Here is a 19,700-nt window from a genome sequence, read left to right on the forward strand (position 1 = left end):
CACTCCGGGCATCCAAAATTTGATTTGATCTCCGTGATCGTTCTTGCTTCTCGATTTGCCTCTCCGGCAACGGTGCCAAAATTTTGTTCGTCCTTTCCTGTCTAACTAAAAATATGCTAGACAGATCGTTGTTAGAGCCGACAAACAAAAGTTAAATTTAAATTTTTACTCCTACCTTTTCTACTCGAAGAATAGTGGTTGTAAGAGGTCGATCCACAGGGAGGCGATTGGAGTTGCATAAAAATTAGAATGTTCACTCAGATTTGAAATCAATTTTTGAATGATAAATGAAAAACATTATTTTGAGGATGTTGATGGATTCTCTAGTCTACCGAAGAATATTTTTTTTATAAAAAGACAAGTACTTAGACATCAAAGAGTATTTATGAATTCATGAAATGTTTAACTATTCAAAGGAGAATTTTTGCATAAATTAAAATGGATGAAAATAGTGCTTAGGGAGATTGAAGCCTACACAAATTGCATAAAGGAGGATTTAATGTATTGCATCAAAGAAGAATTAAAAGATTGCATTAAAAAAAATAGAAATTAACTTGAATCTAGAACAAGGATTGCATAAGAAAAAAAAGAAATGATAGATTTAGAAAACTAAATTGATTACAATGGTAGAAATGAATACCGGTAGCTTGATGCTACCTTTCTTCTGCAATTAAAATAAAGGAAAGAAATAACAAAAATAAAGAAAAGAAAACATCTCCCTTTCTCTCCCACGGTGGAAGTTCAACATAAAATACTATATCTCTCTTTTTTTTTTTTATTCCTCTCTTCTTCCAAAGAACAGAGCAATGCTCTGTTTTTCTTCTCAACCGAGCTCACCTCCTCCTCCTTGGATTCCACCGAGCACACCCTGTTTCTTTGCCTCAACCCAGCACCGAGCTCCCCCCTCCTCCTTTTCCTCCTTCTCCTCTTATAGCCGCGGAGTCACTTGAAATGGAATCACGGAAGGGGGGCGCGGACGCGGTGCGGGATCGCCGGATCACGGAAGAGGGATTTCGAATCCGGCTCGGGCGCGATGCTGGGAGCTGAAGCGGAAGGTGGGGATGCGGGCTTCCTTCTTCGGGTGCTGCCGGGACCACGAAAGAGTGATGTAATCTGGGATCTTTGCTGGGAGGAGCCGTGGATCACGGAGGATTTGGAGAGGATGCCATGGCCGAAATGCTCAAATGGGGAAGGAAGATGGCAGACGCGGAAGAAGATGAGATGGTTTCCTTCTTTGGGCGCTGGATTGGAAGCGGGAGCTTGGATGCTGACTGCTGGGTGGAGCGCGGAAGAGAAGATCACGGAAGAGCTGGGATTTGGGACGGATGCCACGGCTGGAATCCGGAAGAGCTTGAGATGCGGACGGGCTAGAGACGCGGAGGAGATGCTGCTGTGAGGCGCTGGGAGCAGGCTGGATCGCTGACTGTGAACGCGTTGATGGCGTGGAGGATTTGGAAGGGTGTGAACTTCCTTCTTTGGTTGCTGGGAAGGAGGAGGACATGGATGGTCGGGATGCGGCTACGATCCGGGAAGAGCTGGGATGTCTTTTGCCCTCCTGAGATGGGAGCTAGGAGACACCAAGTTCCGTCCAATCAGTCATATAGATAAAATAAATAATGTGATATGAAATTTGGGTTGTAGACGGATTCGTCATGGGTCATCTGTTCTCACTGGAGGTCAATTGCAAATCTTTTAAGTCATGGGTCACCCAGCACCTCATAGTTATGATATGGCCAAATTAGATTTGCCCCAAAATTATTTCCTAAAAGCACAAAAGAAATGGACCTGATTCGGATCTGAACCCGACTCGGATCCGACCCGATCTTCAACCGGGTCGGATCTGGGAAGGGATCCTTCTTTAGTCAAATTTGTACTCAATGTGCATTTTACTCTAATTTATGAAAATCTGTGCCAAACCCAAATATAATATTAATCCAGTGAATTTATCATTATCGGTTAGCAATAATACTAATTTAGGTGACATGTAGGTCGCACTTTTGTGCTCTCATCAATGCTTGCATGCATCTTATTTGATGTTTTGAGAGGCCTGCGTGCCTCCTAAAAAGGGATGTAATTTATTATTTTATATCTGGTTGTATTTCTGTGATGTAATGTACGTCAACGATCAAGTCGAAGACAATACATGAGATGAAGGGCGATTTGAGCGGTTGATGGCGATTGGATCAAGAGTTGATCAAGGATCGAATCAAGGAGGCTCGGGAACAATTCAAGAGTTGAAGACCAACTGATTGATTGACGTGCATGTGCTTGTAATAAATAGGGTCACAAGGAGGAGGGTTTCAATGCCAATTCCCAACCAATTCCTTACATGCCTTCGTTTAAAATTATAAATATTTAATAGGCTTTTATGATGAATTAGGCTCATTAAATAGCCAAAAACAGCTGTTTCATTATCACACAGCAAATGCATGATGAAAAGTAGCCGTGACTACATAACCACAATTCTTCTATGAGTGTAATAGATTGATGTCTGATAATCTCATGTGGCTATATGGTTCTCATCCAAGTGTAATAGACTGGGCGACATCCCCAAAAAACAGGAGCCATGTTGATTTCATGGGGCATATTGAGGTGCCGAGACAATGAGGTCACAATGGTTAACAGCCAGGTTACTGAAAATATAGCTAATGAAACCAAAAGCATGTACCATGATAGAATACACATCATCTAGCTAAAACTAACTCATGCATGCAACAGCGGACACAAGGTACTTAAATTGCATGAAATCTTCAAAGTGCTTTCCGCCTAAAGTTTAAACAGCCAGCATATGTATGCTTCTTTAATTTGACATTCACCAGGAGACAGGTAACACAATGCAACAATAAAAAGCACCATGCTGTTTAATACTGGCCATGTTAAATGTATGCTTCTCACTGAGAAATGACCCAATGCAGGCCACTCATCCAGTAGGGAAGCAACTTCAAAAACATAAGAAGCGAATGAAGAATGTGATGAACTACAAGATATTCTTTAATTGTAGGGCCTATAAGCAAGAGTCTAAAAGTTGTTAAACATACAATGGTGAAGACTTAAAAATAAGACATTATGCTACTTAAATTGCTTTTCAAGTTACCATAAAACAGACGTGCATATAGAAGCAAGGTGGGAAACAGCATGCATCTGGTGATGATTAGTTTAATTAAGAAACGAAAGAGAAAGTGCATGTCTGTCTCATGGCCAGTCCCAAAAAGTAATGGCAGCAATGTTGCTCCTCCAGGAGCTGGAATATGAGACCGTCATCCAGTGGAGGAACTTCCTGAAAGGATTGAACTTTCAAGAAGAACCATCAACACCCAAGGACTATCTATGTGACGTTTACTTAGGAATTTACAAACATGATTGGTTTGCTCCAACAAGTTAAGGAGATTTTCACCCAGAAAAATCTCCTTCGTCACAATTGACACTAGCCATTCCTTGTGGCAAGAAGCAGTTCGGTTAAAAATGAAACAACATGTCTACACTATTCTTAGTTTAAATTTAAAAAACAAAACCAAAAGAATAGAGGTGTATGTATGTCTCATGGCCAGTCCTGAAAGGTAATGGCACCAATGCTGCAGCTCCAGGCCATAGAATATGGGACTGCCATCAGGTGAAGGAACTTCCTAGAAGGATTGCACTTTCAAGAAGAACCATCAACACCCAAGAACTTTCTATATGACGTTTACTTAGGAATTTACAAAAACATGATTGGTTTGCTCCAACAAGTTAAGAAGATTTTCACCCAGAAATACTTCCTTCGTCACACTTAACACTAGCCACCCACTCCTTGTAGCAAGAAGCAGCTGGGTAAAAAATGAAACACATCTACTCTATGCTTAGTTTAAATAAAAAATAAAAGAAAAGAGGTATATGTATGTCTCATGGCCAGTCCCGAAAGGTAATGGCAGTGATGCAGCTTCTCCAGGCGATGGAATATGAGACCATCATCAGGTGGAGGAACTTCAATGGGTCGATTTTTCTTTTGAAATATGATTATCGTAAAATGATCCTAAATAGGTATTATAAATGAATGTCAGACTTAGATATTATCATAAATGACTTTGAGATATAATTTATAATGACCTGTTAGCTGTTACACTTGGTAGACCCAACTTTATTTAGTTTCTAAGCAGAAACATGTGAAAGGCGTCCTTAGAATACAAGCTTGATGCTGAATAATAATTGCAACGAATCAAATTTTTTCAGGGTTGCTGATTTTTTGCATGCTGATTTTTTATGTGATAAATTGATGATTCTAATTGCATTGTTAATGGGATTACAAAGTTTAGAATCATGTTTAGCATGATCAGCAACCCATGTCATAAGATAATCAATTAGATTTCAGATCTGAAAATTATAATTGCTACATGCGGTGAAATAATGCAATCTAATTACTTGATCAATTAGATTGATAAATGGTTAATCCCTTCAATTCTCCATTAACTACTTAATCGACACCTAAATCAATAGACACAAGAGGATTATAGTTTTTTAGGCTCTGTAAAATCATCTAAATTTGGAATATGATTTTGACCTTCTATAGTTAATTTTTTCTATTACCTGGCGTCGATTTTCAAATAGACTCTTTTGGTTTTTTATTTAAACTAAGAATCAGAGAAGACATGTTGTTTTCTACCCAACTGCCTGTTGCTATAAGGAGTGGCTAGTGTTAGGTGTGACGAAGGAGATTTTTCTGGGTGATAATCTCCTTAACTTGTTGGAGCAAACCAATCATGTTTGTAAATTCCTAAGTAAACATCACATAGAAAGTCTTTGGGTGTTGATGGTTCTTCTAGAAAGTTCAACCTTTCAGAAAGTTCCTCCTCCTGATGGCAGTCTCATATTCCATTGCCTGGAGAAGCAGCATTGCTGCCATCACCTTTCGGGACTGGCCATGAGACATACATACACCTCTATTCTTTTTTTTTTTATTTAAACTAAGCATGGAGTAGATGATTCATTTTTTACCTAGTTGCTTTTTGCTACAATGAGTGGGTGGCTAGTGTTAAGCGTGACGAAGGAGATTTTTCTGGGTGAAAATCTTCTGAACTTTTTGGAGCAAACCAATCATGTTTGTAAATTCCTAAGTAAACGTCACATAGAAAGTCCTTTGGGTGTTGATGGTTCTTCTAGAAAGTTCAATCCTTTCAGGAAGTTCCTCCACCTGATGGCAGTCTCATAGTCCATCGCCTAGAGAAGCAGCATCGCAGCCATTACCTTTCGAGCACATTTGCACCCAAACATCCGAGCCCGCGTGCGATCTCCCAGTGATCCTCGCGTTCCCTCCTTTCTGGATTAGCACCCGCACTCTTTCAGAGTAGAGATTCCCACTCTCACTTCATCACAAAAAAAGACCTTTCTAACCTCCAATCTCATGAAGAATAGCTGAAAATACTATTCATTCCCGAAGTTACTATTCATATGAACAGTGTTTGAGATGAAACTATTCATATGAACAGTGTTTAACACTGTTCATATAACTAAACACTGTTCATATGAACAGTGTTACGAGAAAACACTGTTCATTTTTTCACTGTTTTTCTTCTTCCTCTCGCAGTGCCGCAGCCGTCCATCATCCGTGATCAACATCCACAGCATCCCGTGATCCAAGCATTCCCGAATCAGCATTCAAAGCTCTTCTTCTCCACGATCCGCCCAGCCACGGCATCCCACGCTGCAATCAAGCCCATCCGATTGCAAGGCGTGATCCCAGACACCGCATCCAGCATCCCGAGCAATTTCCCAGCTTCTTTCGGATTCCCTCCGCGTCCCAGCCTTTCGTGAAGCCAGCCATCCTTCCGTTGCAGCCTCCGCATCTCTCACCCCATGGGATCATGCGTAATCCCAGCCATACCATCTGCAGCTCCTTCCATTTCCAGGGACCCCAGCACCCATCACAGCCATCCATGAAGGAAGTCCCAACTCTCTTCCGAATTTGAGATCCCAAGCGTCCGCGATGCATAGATCAGCAAGCCGCATCCGCCCTCTCCTTCCTCCCGTCGATCCCGCGGCACTCTTCATTCCAGATCAGCCTCCTCCCAGCGATCCCGTGATCTCCTTCTGTTGCAGCCTCCGCATCCGCACATCCATCAAGCCAGCTCCCTTGATCCAGCCGTTTGCGTGCATTCCGCCCCAAGGATCATGCGTTCGTTCTCCATGGATTCATTGCCGGCTTTAAGAAGAAGTGAGAGATCTATATAAAGGGAGGAGAGGCCATCGGCTAAGGGAGCTCTGTTTTTGAAAAGAAAAAGAAAGAGAGTTCTCGGTTGGGGCCAAGAAACAGGGGAGAGCTCTGTTTTAAGAAGCGCTCTGCTTTAAGAAGGAAGGAAAAAAAAAAGTATTCAATTTTATTTAGGAGTTCCACCGAGGGGGAGCCATGCTCTGTTTTCTTTTCTTGTTTTCTTGTTATTTGTAGAATAAAAGAAGAGGAAGTTTCTTGTTATTTCTTGCTTTCTTCGCAGAAGAAAAGAAACATTAGGCTTCCAATCTTCATTTTTTTTCTTGCAATCAATTTTATTTTTATGAAATCCATCAATTTTCTTTTTATACAATCTATATTTTAAGTGTCAGTTTAATTTCTGCAATTTATTTTATGTGTAATGGAAATCTTACTTAAATATTTTTCCTTGCTGTTTGACCGCTACTTTGCATTAGATTTCATATAATAAGTGTGATTTAATAGTCGTAAATTTGGAACAAAATAATAGTGTAGACACCATAAACGAGCTATCGTAAGGTATTTAAACTTTCAAGAAGAACCATCAACACCCAAGAACTTTCTATATGACGTTTACTTAGGAATTTACAAAAACATGATTGGTTTGCTCCAACAAGTTAAGAAGATTTTCACCCAGAAAAACCTCCTTCGTCACACTTAACACTAGCCACCCACTCCTTGTAGCAAGAAGCAGCTGGGTAAAAAATGAAACACATCTACTCTATGCTTACTTTAAATAAAAAAATAAAAGTGGACACAAGGTACTTAAATTGCATGAAATCTTCAAAGTGCTTTCCGCCTAAAGTTTAAATAGCCAGCATATGAAGACGATGCCTCATGAAAATTTTTGGGTGTCTCTTATATCCAATAGTTTGAAAAATCTATGCTTATCTGATAAGTGCTAAATAATGCATGAACTAATATCTTATTCATAGCACTTATCATTATTTTAATTCACATATTTTGTAAATTCAACTAAAAAATATGTTCACCTTCATCAATGCATTTTAATTCAATTTTGATTATTGATTAAGCTTAATGTATGCAGGTCGAATCAAGCTCAATAAGATAAAACCTAAACCTACACTGCATCATTTCATAATTCCACATCCTCCGGAGTCGACTCCAAGAACTCTCCTCCAAAATCCAGTGCTTCCCATTAATTCCTGTTTCTTCACAAGTTCACCTACTTCTCTTCCCACACTTTTCAATCATTTATTTCTCAGATCTCAAAGTATATCATCTATTCATCTACAGTTGCACAGATCTCAGAGAATTCTAGTCATTGGCCTTTTTCCAGCCGAATAGGATTAACTCCCCTGTTTCAAACGGTTCAATTCCCATCATCCCAACCTCCAGATTTCCCCTCACGCCCGTTTCCATCTTCCTCCATGTCTCTCTACCAAACAGCCCAGCATTCGCGTTTGATCCTAGCCTTCCCGTTCATCATCCACGAGCAAGCTCAGCCCCTGTTCCACGTCAAACAAAACCTCCTCCACCCTCCTGGCATTTCGGTAGAGAGCCCCAGCTCATCTCCCCTCCTCTTCGCCCGTGGGATAAACTCAAATCCCAGCTTCTCCCGCTAGATCCCCTCCACGGATAAGCTCTCAACAACGTCACCAGATCATCATCTCCCGTGTCCCACAACAAAACCAAGCCATCAGCCGATTCCAAACCTCTACGTCCTTCCCAGCTCCCCTATTTCCCAACATTCATCCAGAACCGAATCTAGATTAGAACATCAACATCCCCTGTTTCTCCGCGTTGTAACCATGTCACCTTCTTCCCAGATTTCTTCTCAGCCGCTTCCCAAACCGAGATCCTCACAATCTTCTTCTGGATTCCTCTCTCCCATGATTGTAATCTAGTCGTCCGCAGCCTTCCTCCCAGCTCACGAATCCGTCCGAGTTCATCCTTATCCCACGACCAGCTAGGATTCAACGTCATCCTCTTCATCACGGTTCAGCAGATTCGGCATCCATCTCCTCCCGTTCGTGAACATCATCCTAGCATCTTCATCTCAGCCAAATTCCCAGCCACCTTCCGGATGAGAACCAGCAACCTTCTGCCGGATTACTCCCAACGTCCCAAGCCGTTCCCGAGAATCCAGACCCCATCTGGATTTGCTCCCATCCTCATCCTCTTCCAAATCCTTCCTAGCACTTGGATTAACTTCATCGCCCATGGATAAGATCCAAGCTTATCCTCTCATCCTCTTCCCCTGTTCCGGATCACTTCACATCCGTTCCCAGCTGTCAGCCGAGGTCCCAACTTCCTATCCCCTGCTCACGGATCCATCCACCTTCATCCCATTGTGATCCATCCTTATCCATGGATTCAATCAATGGCATCATCCACAAACTTCCCAGCAAATTTCATTATCCACGAACGGCTTCACGCGTCTTCTCCTTTGATCCGAACCACAGCAGTCCAGTGAATCAGGCCAAGCTTCATCCCAACAGCAAAGGGTTCATCCTTATCCATGATTCAAAATAAGGAAGAGGAAAGAGAGATTGGAGCCTATAAAAGGCCAGGCGTGAAACAGGGGAGGCAACTTCGGTGGGGGTTCCACATATCTTCACAATCTCCGGAGAGGCCAAGTTCCCCACCGGGAGAAGAAGAGCTTGGCTCTTCTCAGGGAGTTCCCACAAGAATAAAAGGAGAGAGAGAAGACTTTGGGGCATTTCGGGAATAACTTCCCATATAAAAAATAATGAAGTGCTGAGAGGAAGTTTTCGATGGAAGTCGCTAGAGGAAGAAAGAAATAAATGGGAGCCCGCTGCTGTGCCACTGCTGCTGTCGCCCACGACTTCATGGAAGGCTGATTTCCTCTCTAGGGCTGGATGCAGCCCTAACAAAGGGCCAAGGGTTTTATATTTTAATTTTCTATTCCTGAAGTTGTATAAACTTTATTTTGCTCCTAATGAATATTTTATTTCATCTCATATTTAATTTCTATGATTTTTAGTATGACGTTTATACAATTGCTCTTCATGATCATTGAAGTAAAAATAAGATAGTTCATGCTTAAGGAAGATGCGATGTGCTGCCACCTTAGATTAGGGTAGACATTTCATGCTAACTAAAGATGGATTATGCCTAAATTACTTTTATGAAATTTTTATTTGAATGCTTATTAGACTTGTAGTCAATTTGCATAATGATCCAAGAATGAAATACATAACAAATAACCCTTGTTTCGATGTTAGTGGTGAATTCCTTGCCCTAGGTTCTCTCAACTGATATCTTTTTAATTGCATTTTTTTATTAAATTTCTTAGTTTAATTTTCTTCACAAACTTTTTCTTTTAAATATATATTTTTTAAGAAAACAACTGTATCCCAATTTCTGTGGATCGATACCCGTAATCACTATTCTACTAGATACGTGCTATTGCGTGGTCTTTAAAGTTGACTATCATTATCTCCTAAGGTCTGTTTTTAGATCACTTTCAATCATGGTGTGTGTAGATATGGGATTGGAGAGAGATTAAGGTGATACTGATGGTGGTGCATGGAAATTAAAGAAGGACATGCCTCATGATTTTTTTCCTTTATTTTTCAATCCTTCTTATTGTATTTGGCTCTAGAATGACTCTGAGATATAATTTATAATGACCTGTTAGCTGTTACACTTGGTAGACCCAACTTTATTTAGTTTCTAAGCAGAAACATGGGAAAGGCGTCTTTAGAATACGAGCTTGATGCTGAATAATAATTGTAACGAATAAGGTATTCCCCCCTGCTTCTAAAAAATTCACTAGTTCGTAAAAAACTTTAGGATGCTTTTGTGTTGTCCTAGGGGCAAGTGCTGCAATGGATACTATATCAAATTGAGGCATAATTGATATTCATACATACATCCTCAAACAAGTAAGGAATTTTGCTAATCAAATTTAGAAAAAGAAATGCATTACTCGGCTGACGTTTACTTAGGAATTTACAAACATGATTGGTTTGCTCCAACAAGTTAAGAAGATTTTCACCCAAAAAAATCTCCTTCGTCACAATTGACACTAGCCATTCCTTGTGGCAAGAAGCAGTTCGGCTAAAAATGAAACAACATGTCTACACTATTCTTAGTTTAAATTTAAAAAACAAAACCAAAAGAATAGAGGTGTATGTATGTCTCATGGCCAGTCCTGAAAGGTAATGGCACCAATGCTGCACCTCCAGGCCATAGAATATGGGACTGCCATCAGGTGGAGGAACTTCCTAGAAGGATTGCACTTTCAAGAAGAACCATCAACACCCAAGAACTTTCTATATGACGTTTACTTAGGAATTTACAAAAACATGATTGGTTTGCTCCAACAAGTTAAGAAGATTTTCACCCAGAAAAACCTCCTTCGTCACACTTAACGCTAGCCACCCACTCCTTGTAGCAAGAAGCAGCTGGGTAAAAAATGAAACACATCTACTCTATGCTTAGTTTAAATAAAAAAATAAAAGAAAAGAGGTGTATGTATGTCTCATGGCCAGTCCCGAAAGGTAATGGCATCGATGCTGCTTCTCCAGGCGATGGAATATGAGACCATGCATCATCAGGTGGAGAAACTTCCTGAAAGGATTGAACTTTCTAGAAGAACCATCAACACCCAAAGGACTTTCTATGTGACGTTTACTTAGGAATTTACAAACATGATTGGTTTGCTCCAACAAGTTAAGAAGATTTTCATCCAGAAAAATCTCCTTCGTCACACTTAACACTAGCCACCCACTCCTTGTAGTGGGAAGTGGTTGGGTAAAAACATGAAACACATCTACTCTATGCTTGGTTTTAATAAAAATATAAAAGAATAAAGATATATGTATGTCTCATGGCCAGTCCCGAAAGGTAATGGCAGCGATGCTGCTTCTCCGGGCGATTTTATATCATAGTTCAATCAATAAATTCTTTTATAAAAGGGGATTACTTAGGAAATTATTTAGATGACAATCAAACAGGCAATTTAGACTCATATGGCTTACCCTAAATAGTTTCACATCGACTATGTACCAAGTAGATCTTCAGCACTTATATAGGGCCAAAAAATCGAAATAGCAACTTCTTGGCTATTTTTTTCAAATATGGTTCCAAGTCATTACAAGCTTTGTACTAATTTAATCACGGTTAAACAACTTGTAATGGATATAGTTTTCCATTTCCTTGAATCAAGATGACCCAAAATGTGGAATCTAATAGGTTGAATGTCTTGAATAATGATTCTAGCACCTTTGAGAGGGATGCCAAGGTAACAACCAACCAGTTCAATCTTTTGAATTTGTAGCAGAGCAATAATGTTTTGAAGCATTGCGGGGTCAATATGTGGAATGAAGGGAATTGAGTATTAAGACAAGTTGATGGCTTCGATTGTAAGCCATCGTAAGCTATAGTTCTAAATTAACTATCTTGAAAGTAAAGCAATCCTCATTGTTGGCTCTTGATAGCAATAAGCAGTCATCGATAAATAGTAGATGGTTGAAAGTACATCTATCTCTCTTTGTTTTATATCTGGACAAGCATGGATTTATCATGATATCGGTTAAGATTTTGATCTCCTATAATCCAACGCGATGACATTTATCTCCATCTTTCAACAACCTCAATTCCTATCTCTATCAAAGCCGGCGAAATTCTTCAAAGGATTAGAAATGAATTCGGTATCCAGAATCGAGGAAGAAGAAAATAAGTAAAACAAATTCAACTGCCGACGAGGGAAAACTTTTCAAACCTCTCCACCTCTTCCATGCCTCTGCTATAACCGTAGAACCCTTAACTCGATCTCCATGTGAAAAACCCCAAAGCCCTAGCCTCTCGATCCTCTCCATCTCACTTCCATGGGGAAACGCTCTCGTATGTTGAGGTCCTCCAGCTTCGGGGCGGCCAGTCCCCTCGACAAGATCTTCTGCCGGATATGGTGTTTGAATGCTAGTAGTATCTCTTGAATAAATGGGTCTGCCAAAGCTTGCATGGTCCATGCTTCATATCATTATTGTAAACTATATGAGCTGTCTAGGTATTTGTGATGATAATTAGATATACTTCAGCTATGCTTCAACTCAGCCTCTTGACAAATTATTGGAGTTTATATGACTTCTGAAATTAATGCATGCTCATATAATGGTGTAAATAATTGTTGAAGTTCAATTCAGCTAGTATAAGCAAATTCTGGCGGTTGTTAGATAGGCAAGAAGGAAGGTAGCTTGTGAAGGTGATTCTCATTAAGTATGGGCCATGGGAGTTCTTGGGGCTAGTAGTAGGCCTAAGCAGGGCATTAGGAAGAATGTGTATGATAGAGCTGAGATCAACAAGAGGGATTGTGACTTGGGATTCATTTTTAAGATCTGGATACTGTCAGAGTCATCATTTCTGTTTCAATCCATTTCCTAAGTTGCACAGGTTTGCTTGAAACAGGAAGTGTAATGCTAACAGCTGCAATTTGTCGAGGTTTTACGTTGCATATCTAAAGCTATAAGGTGTGTCATCCTAGGCTTTTAGTTGGTTGAATCTTTTATGTTGTTCAGGCCTTCTCCGAATCTACTATAGTTTTGAACCTTTTTTTCACTGAAAGCTGATTTTGTGTGCCTTCTAAGCAGTCATCGATAAATAGTAGATGGTTGAAAGTACATCTATCTCTCTTTGTTTTATATCTAGACAAGCGTCCAGCATCTATTTCAAGATCAAGAGCCATGCTCAACATTTCAGAGCGCAGTATGAAGAGGTAAAGAGGAAAGGAGAAAGGGGCATCTCAATCGCATAAATGATTTAAAGGTGCTAGTGGAAGAGCCATTAATCAATACGAGAAAATTGGGTTCCTGTAACAATCATTAATCTAAGCAATCCACTTCTCAAGGAAAGAAAACTTTCTCATGACACCCTCGTTTGGTCTTAGTATACTCCATCATAAGACCTATTCATATACAGATTAATAGTGATTACAGATTACAGAGTTTCTCCAGCCTTGTGTGATAAATCAATAGCCTCCTGAGCGAAGATGCTACAATAGGGAATAGAAATTGAAGGCCACTTTCTCCTCAAGCACCAAATCATCAATGGCGACCTTTCTAAGAGCTTGGACTTTGTTACTATTTGTTTAAGCCAAATACCTAAATGATTATCATTATAAACGTCCGCATAAAAGTTCCTGCACAATAAGGTCAAAACGGTAAATTTGGTTCGGACAAGCCGAGAAACCCTAGAAAGCGCTCTATAAAACGTCGGCCGCCTCCTGCGTTTCTAAGATGTCGAAGCGAGGTAACGCCTCTCTCGCTTTCTGGCCCTCCCTACCCCTGCCTCCAGATTTTCTCGATATCCTTTGCTTCCATCTTGTGATCTGATTAGGGTTTTATGATCCGATTCATCTAGCCAAATGAATCGCGGTGATGGCATTAGATCCTTTTTGCTCTGCTCAAGGATGTCTTCAGATGAGCGCCTTCTTGCCTTTGTTGTTTGCTCTAGGGAAAACAAAAGAGACCGATGTAGAAGCCTTACAAGTTTAATCTTTGCTGGATGAATGCGTCCGATTTTAGGGCGATTGTAAGGCTTGATTCCTTCATCAAACCAATTGGATTCCATTTTTTCATTCAAGTTTTGGTCTTCCATTTTTTCCTCCTGGAAAGCTTACGCTTTATTAGATCTCTCCTGATTTTTTTACTCAGTTTCTGCTAGATACGCAGTGAAAAGTCTTGACTCCGCACCTTCTTATTTGTTTTTTATTAGCAGATATTTTTTAAGATTTTACCATGTTATTTAGATGCTTGTGAGAGACAAGTGATTATTAAGACCGTTTAGGTGTCTATTGATTTATGGTTCTCGTTTTTTATGATTCTTTGCAGAAAAATCTGTAATCTCGCATTTCTACTTCCATTTTCAAACAAAAAGGCTTTTTTTTGTCCTTTGTATTTATTTTTGTTATATTCAAGAATTAGTATATTGGTTGTATGAATATTATGCATATTCATAATACTGTGGAAACAAATGCATGGTTTTCTTGGGTGGAGCATTTTCCATCTTTTTCTTAATTCATCAATATTGGTGGAGAAGAAGTCCTTTCTATCTCATCAGGTGGTTCCTCCACCTGATGGTAGTCCCATATTCTATAGCCTGGAGGTGCAGCATTGGTGCCATTACCTTTCGTTTATGGTGCTTTTTATTGTTGCATTGTGTTTCTCCTGGTAAATGTCAAATTATAGAAGCATACATATGCTGGCTGTTTAAACTTTAGGCGGAAAGCACTTTGAAGATTTCATGCAATTTAAGTACCTTGTGTCCGCTGTTGCATGCATGAGTTAGTTTTAGCTAGATGATGTGTATTCTATCATGGTACATGCTTTTAGTTTCATTAGCTATATTTTCAGTAACTTGGCTGTTAACCATTGTGACCTCATTGTCTCGGCACCTCAACATGCCCCATGCTGTTTAATACTGGCCATGTTAAATGTATGCTTCTCATTGAGAAATGACCCAATGGAGGCCACTCATCCAGTAGGGAAGCAACTTCAAAAACATAAGAAGCGAATGAAGAATGTGATGAACTACAAGACATTCTTTAACTGTAGGGCCTATAAGCAAGAGTCTAAAAGTTGTTAAACATACAATGGTGAAGACTTAAAAATAAGACATTATGCTACTTAAATTGCTTTTCAAGTTACCATAAAACAGACGTGCATATAGAAGCAAGGTGGGAAACAGCATGCATCTGGTGATGATTAGTTTAATTAAGAAACAAAAGAGAAAGTGCATGTCTGTCTCATGGCCAGTCCCAAAAAGTAATGCCAGCAATGTTGCTCCTCCGGGAGCTGGAATATGAGACCGTCATCTAGTGGAGGAACTTCCTGAAAGGATTGAACTTTCAAGAAAAACCATCAACACCCACGGACTTTCTATGTGACGTTTACTTAGGAATTTACAAACATGATTGGTTTGCTCCAACAAGTTAAGGAGATTTTCACCCAGAAAAATCTCCTTCGTCACAACTGACACTAGCCATTCCTTGTGGCAAGAAGCAGTTCGGTTAAAAATGAAACAACTTGTCTACACTATTCTTAGTTTAAATTTAAAAAACAAAACCAAAAGAATAGAGGTGTATGTATGTCTCATGGCCAGTCCTGAAAGGTAATGGCACCAATGCTGCACCTCCAGGCCATAGAATATGGGACTGCCATCAGGTGGAGGAACTTCCTAGAAGGATTGCACTTTCAAGAAGAACCATCAACACCCAAGAACTTTCTATATGACGTTTACTTAGGAATTTACAAAAACATGATTGGTTTGCTCCAACAAGTTAAGAAGATTTTCACCCAGAAAAACTTCCTTTGTCACACTTAACACTAGCCACCCACTCCTTTAGCAAGAAGCAGCTGGGTAAAAAATGAAACACATCTACTCCATGCTTAGTTTAAATAAAAAAATAAAAGAAAAGAGGTGTATGTATGTCTCATGGCCAGTCCTGAAAGGTAATGGCAGCGATGCTGCTTCTCCAGGCGATGGAATATGAGACCATCATCAGGTGGAGGAACTTCCTGAAAGGATTGAACTTTCTAGAAGAACCATCAACACCCAAAGGACTTTCTATGTGACGTTTACTTAGGAATTTACAAACATGATTGGTTTGCTCCAACAAGTTAAGAAGATTTTCACCCAGAAAAATCTCCTTCGTCACACTTAACACTAGCCACCCACTCCTTGTAGTGGGAAGTGGTTGGGTAAAAACATGAAACACATCTACTTTATGCTTAGTTTTAATAAAAATATAAAAGAATAGAGATGTATGTATGTCTCATGGCCAGTCCCGAAAGGTAATGGCAGCGATGCTGCTTCTCCAGGCGATGGAATATGAGACTGCCATCAGGTGGAGGAACTTCCTGAAAGGATTGAACTTTCTAGAAGAACCATCAACACCCAAAGGACTTTCTATGTGACGTTTACTTAGGAATTTACAAACATGATTGGTTTGCTCCAAAAAGTTAAGAAGATTTTCATCCAGAAAAATCTCCTTCGTCACGCTTAACACTAGCCACCCACTCATTGTAGCAAGAAGCAACTAGGTGAAAAATGAATCATCTACTCCATGCGTAGTTTAAATAAAAAAAAAGAATAGAGGTGTATGTATGTCTCATGGCCAGTCCCGAAAGGTAATGGCAGCGATGCTGCTTCTCCAGGCGATAGAATATGAGACTGCCATCAGGTGGAGGAACTTCCTGAAAGGATTGAACTTTCTAGAAGAACCATCAACACCCAAAGGACTTTCTATGTGACGTTTACTTAGGAATTTACAAACATGATTGGTTTGCTTCAAAAAGTTAAGAAGATTTTCACCCAGAAAAATCTCTTTCGTCATGCTTAACACTAGCCACCCACTCATTGTAGCAAGAAGCAACTAGGTAAAAAATTAATCATCTACTCCATGCTTAGTTTAAATAATAATAAAAAAGAATAGAGGTGTATGTATGTCTCATGGCCAGTCCCGAAAGGTAATGGCAGCAATGCTGCTTCTCCAGGCGATGGAATATGAGACTGCCATCAGGTGGAGGAACTTTCTGAAAGGTTGAACTTTCTAGAAGAACCATCAACACCCAAAGACTTTTTATGTGACGTTTACTTAGGAATTTACAAACATGATTGGTTTGCTCCAACAAGTTAAGGAGATTATCATCCAGAAAAATCTCCTTCGTCACACCTAACACTAGCCACTCCTTGTAGCAACAGGCAGTTGGGTAGAAAACAACTTGTCTTCTCTGATTCTTAGTTTAAATAAAAAACCAAAAGAATAAAGGAATATGCATGTCTCATGTTCAATCCCAAAAGGTAACAGCAACAACATTGCTTCCTCAGGCAATAGAATATGAGACTGTTTCTAGGTCGAAGTACTTCCTTAAAGTATTGCACTTTCAAAAGAAACATTAACATCCAATGACTTTCTTTGTGACATTCACTTACAAATAGGTTACATGTTCTTGGATTATGATATATATGGTTCTTGGATTATGATATATAACCCCCCTTTAGGCTTAAATAAAAAACCAAAAGAGTCTATTTGAAAATCGACGCCAGGTAATAGAAAAAATTAACTATAGAAGGTCAAAATCATATTCCAAATTTAGATGATTTTACATAGCCTAAAAAACTGTAATCCTCTTTGTGTCTATTGATTTCATAGTTTAGGTGTCTATTGATTAATTCCACTCCAAGTAGGACTTATGATCAAGTCCTATTAATTAAATTCAATTAGTTAAATTAAATTGCAATCCGATTGCAATTATTCCTTCTTTTAACCACTAACTCTTAGCGGATTAACCATTTATCAATCTAATTGATCATATGTGATTCTTAATCACAATTCAACCATCGGATCGATCAATACTTCTATTGTGTGTGATCCCATAGGTTCCATTCTGACTGGTAGTGAGATATATTGCGATCTCTATCACAATATCATTGAAAACTCCTTTTAATGAGTTGAAACAATTCCAACTCAACTCACCAGGGATTATCAACCATCGAGATGATCCCTGTGAGTCTCACCATCCACCAGTGATACCTAGCAGTATGTAGTGGCTACCCAGCAGAATAGAATGATGAACCTCTAGGTGCAATTATCGTATGATACAGTCCTTCTATCGTGGATCCCTACAGACAGGAGGTCATGGATAACTCATCAAACCCCATCGTCTGTCATATGTCTAGATTTATTCGACTTGAGTTCAATAGTGGAAAAACTCTTTCTCTACTATATTTACTGCCCCGGCCAAGGTCTTAGAACTCAGTCTAATAAATCACATAGGATCATTCCTCTTCTATCAAGGTCGATAGATTCCATGTAAGTGCATACCCTACTCCTACAATGAACCTACTGCAGCCAATCTACACTACAAGGACCCATATGACTAGAGACCATGTATATGTGTAGTCAAACTATAATAACCTCACTGTGAGTAGCCGAAGCACCGCAGGTCAAAGGACCAGTCATACTACTGTAACTCAAGCAAGTCACTGATGAGTGGATAGACATCCAAGTACTTTGGAAGATTTGACTCGCACAACATCGTGCGTGCCATTTCTGCCAATGTCCTGTTTTTCCTTTTAACAACCCCATTTTGTTGAGGCGTTCTAGGTGCTGAAAATTGATGTGAGATACCATTTTTATTACAAAATTCTTCAAAGTGTTGATTTTCAAATTCAGTACCATGATCACTTCGAATTGCTACTAAGGTGAGCTTCTTTTCATTTATGATATTATTATAAAATTTCAAGAATTCTGAAAATGCTTCATTCTTATGTGCCAAAAATGAAACCCATATATATCTTGAAAGATCATCTACAATAACTAGTCCATACTTCTTCCCTCCTAGACTCGCAGTTCTAGTGGGTCCAAATAGATCCATGTGTATGAGTTCAAAAGGCCTAGTTGTTGATACTATATTCTTTGATTTGAAGGATGATTTAGTTTGTTTTCCTAATGAGCATGGTCCACAGATTTTGTCCTTTTCAAAAATCAATTTTGGCACATCTTTTATTAATTCCTTCTTGACTAGTTTTGATATTAATTCCATACTAGCATGTCCTAGTCTACGATGCCAAAGCCAACTTGTTTCATTTTTCTTTTCTTGATTAGTAATTAAGCATAATCCATTTTTCTTGCCTAAATCATGAAGATCTACCATGTAAATATTTCTTTGCCTTTGTCCTACAAGTACAATGCTATTATCTTTAGGATTTGTGATTATGCATACTAATGCTTTAAATGTGACTTTAAACCCTTTATCACAAAATTGACTTATGCTAAGCAGGTTATGTTTCAAACCCTTAACTAATAAGACATTTTCTATGAAAGTAGATGGAGTAATGAAAATTTTACCCTTTCCAATGATATACCCTTTTCCATTGTCTCCATAGGTTAATACTCCACCCTTCTTAGATTCAAAGGTGACAAATTGATCTACGTCACCGGTCATGTGTCTTGAACAGCCGCTATCTAGATACCATCATTTTTTCACTTTATTAGCTGCAAGACACCCCTGTAATAAAGATCAAGAAAGAGCTTTAGGTACCCAAACTATGTTGGGTCCTTTAGGGTTAGTACTTGATGTTCCTTTTGGAACCCAAACTTTCTTGAATTTAAGCTTATGATTATTACTCAATTTGTTTTGACTGGACTTTCTATAGTTACATTCATATGCTTTATGTCCTAATTTATTGCAGCAATGACAAGTAATATTTTCATTTTTAGCTTTTACAAAAATGTTCTTTAAGTATTTTTGTTTCCTATTTGTTTTATATCCTAATCCAGCCTTATCATATACAGCTTTTTGACTATCAAGAATCATATTTAATTTGGTAGAACTAAGTGTAAACTTATCTACTAAGGATTTATATTTTTCAGCATCTTCTTTTAACTTGACATTTTCAGCAATTAGATTCTTGGCTTCATTTGTGAGTTTCCTACTTAATGTTTCATAGTTATGAGATAGTTTTAACTTATCTTTGATAAGAGATTGATTTT

General features: G+C 39.1%; 1 non-coding gene across 1 annotated transcript; it reads right to left on the reverse strand.

The window, feature by feature from the left end:
* Positions 1–2,808: 2,808 nt before the first annotated feature.
* On the reverse strand, positions 2,809–2,940 carry LOC148714574 (small nucleolar RNA snoR137). Its single transcript, XR_015975964.2, has one exon. It is a non-coding gene; the product is annotated as a small nucleolar RNA snoR137 (small nucleolar RNA).
* Positions 2,941–19,700: the final 16,760 nt, after the last annotated feature.

The sequence above is a fragment of the Phoenix dactylifera genome, chromosome 2 (assembly GCF_051530095.1).
Source record: "Phoenix dactylifera cultivar Ajwa chromosome 2, Ajwa_hap1_PhDact_Kaust_v1.1, whole genome shotgun sequence".
NCBI lineage: Eukaryota > Viridiplantae > Streptophyta > Magnoliopsida > Arecales > Arecaceae > Phoenix > Phoenix dactylifera.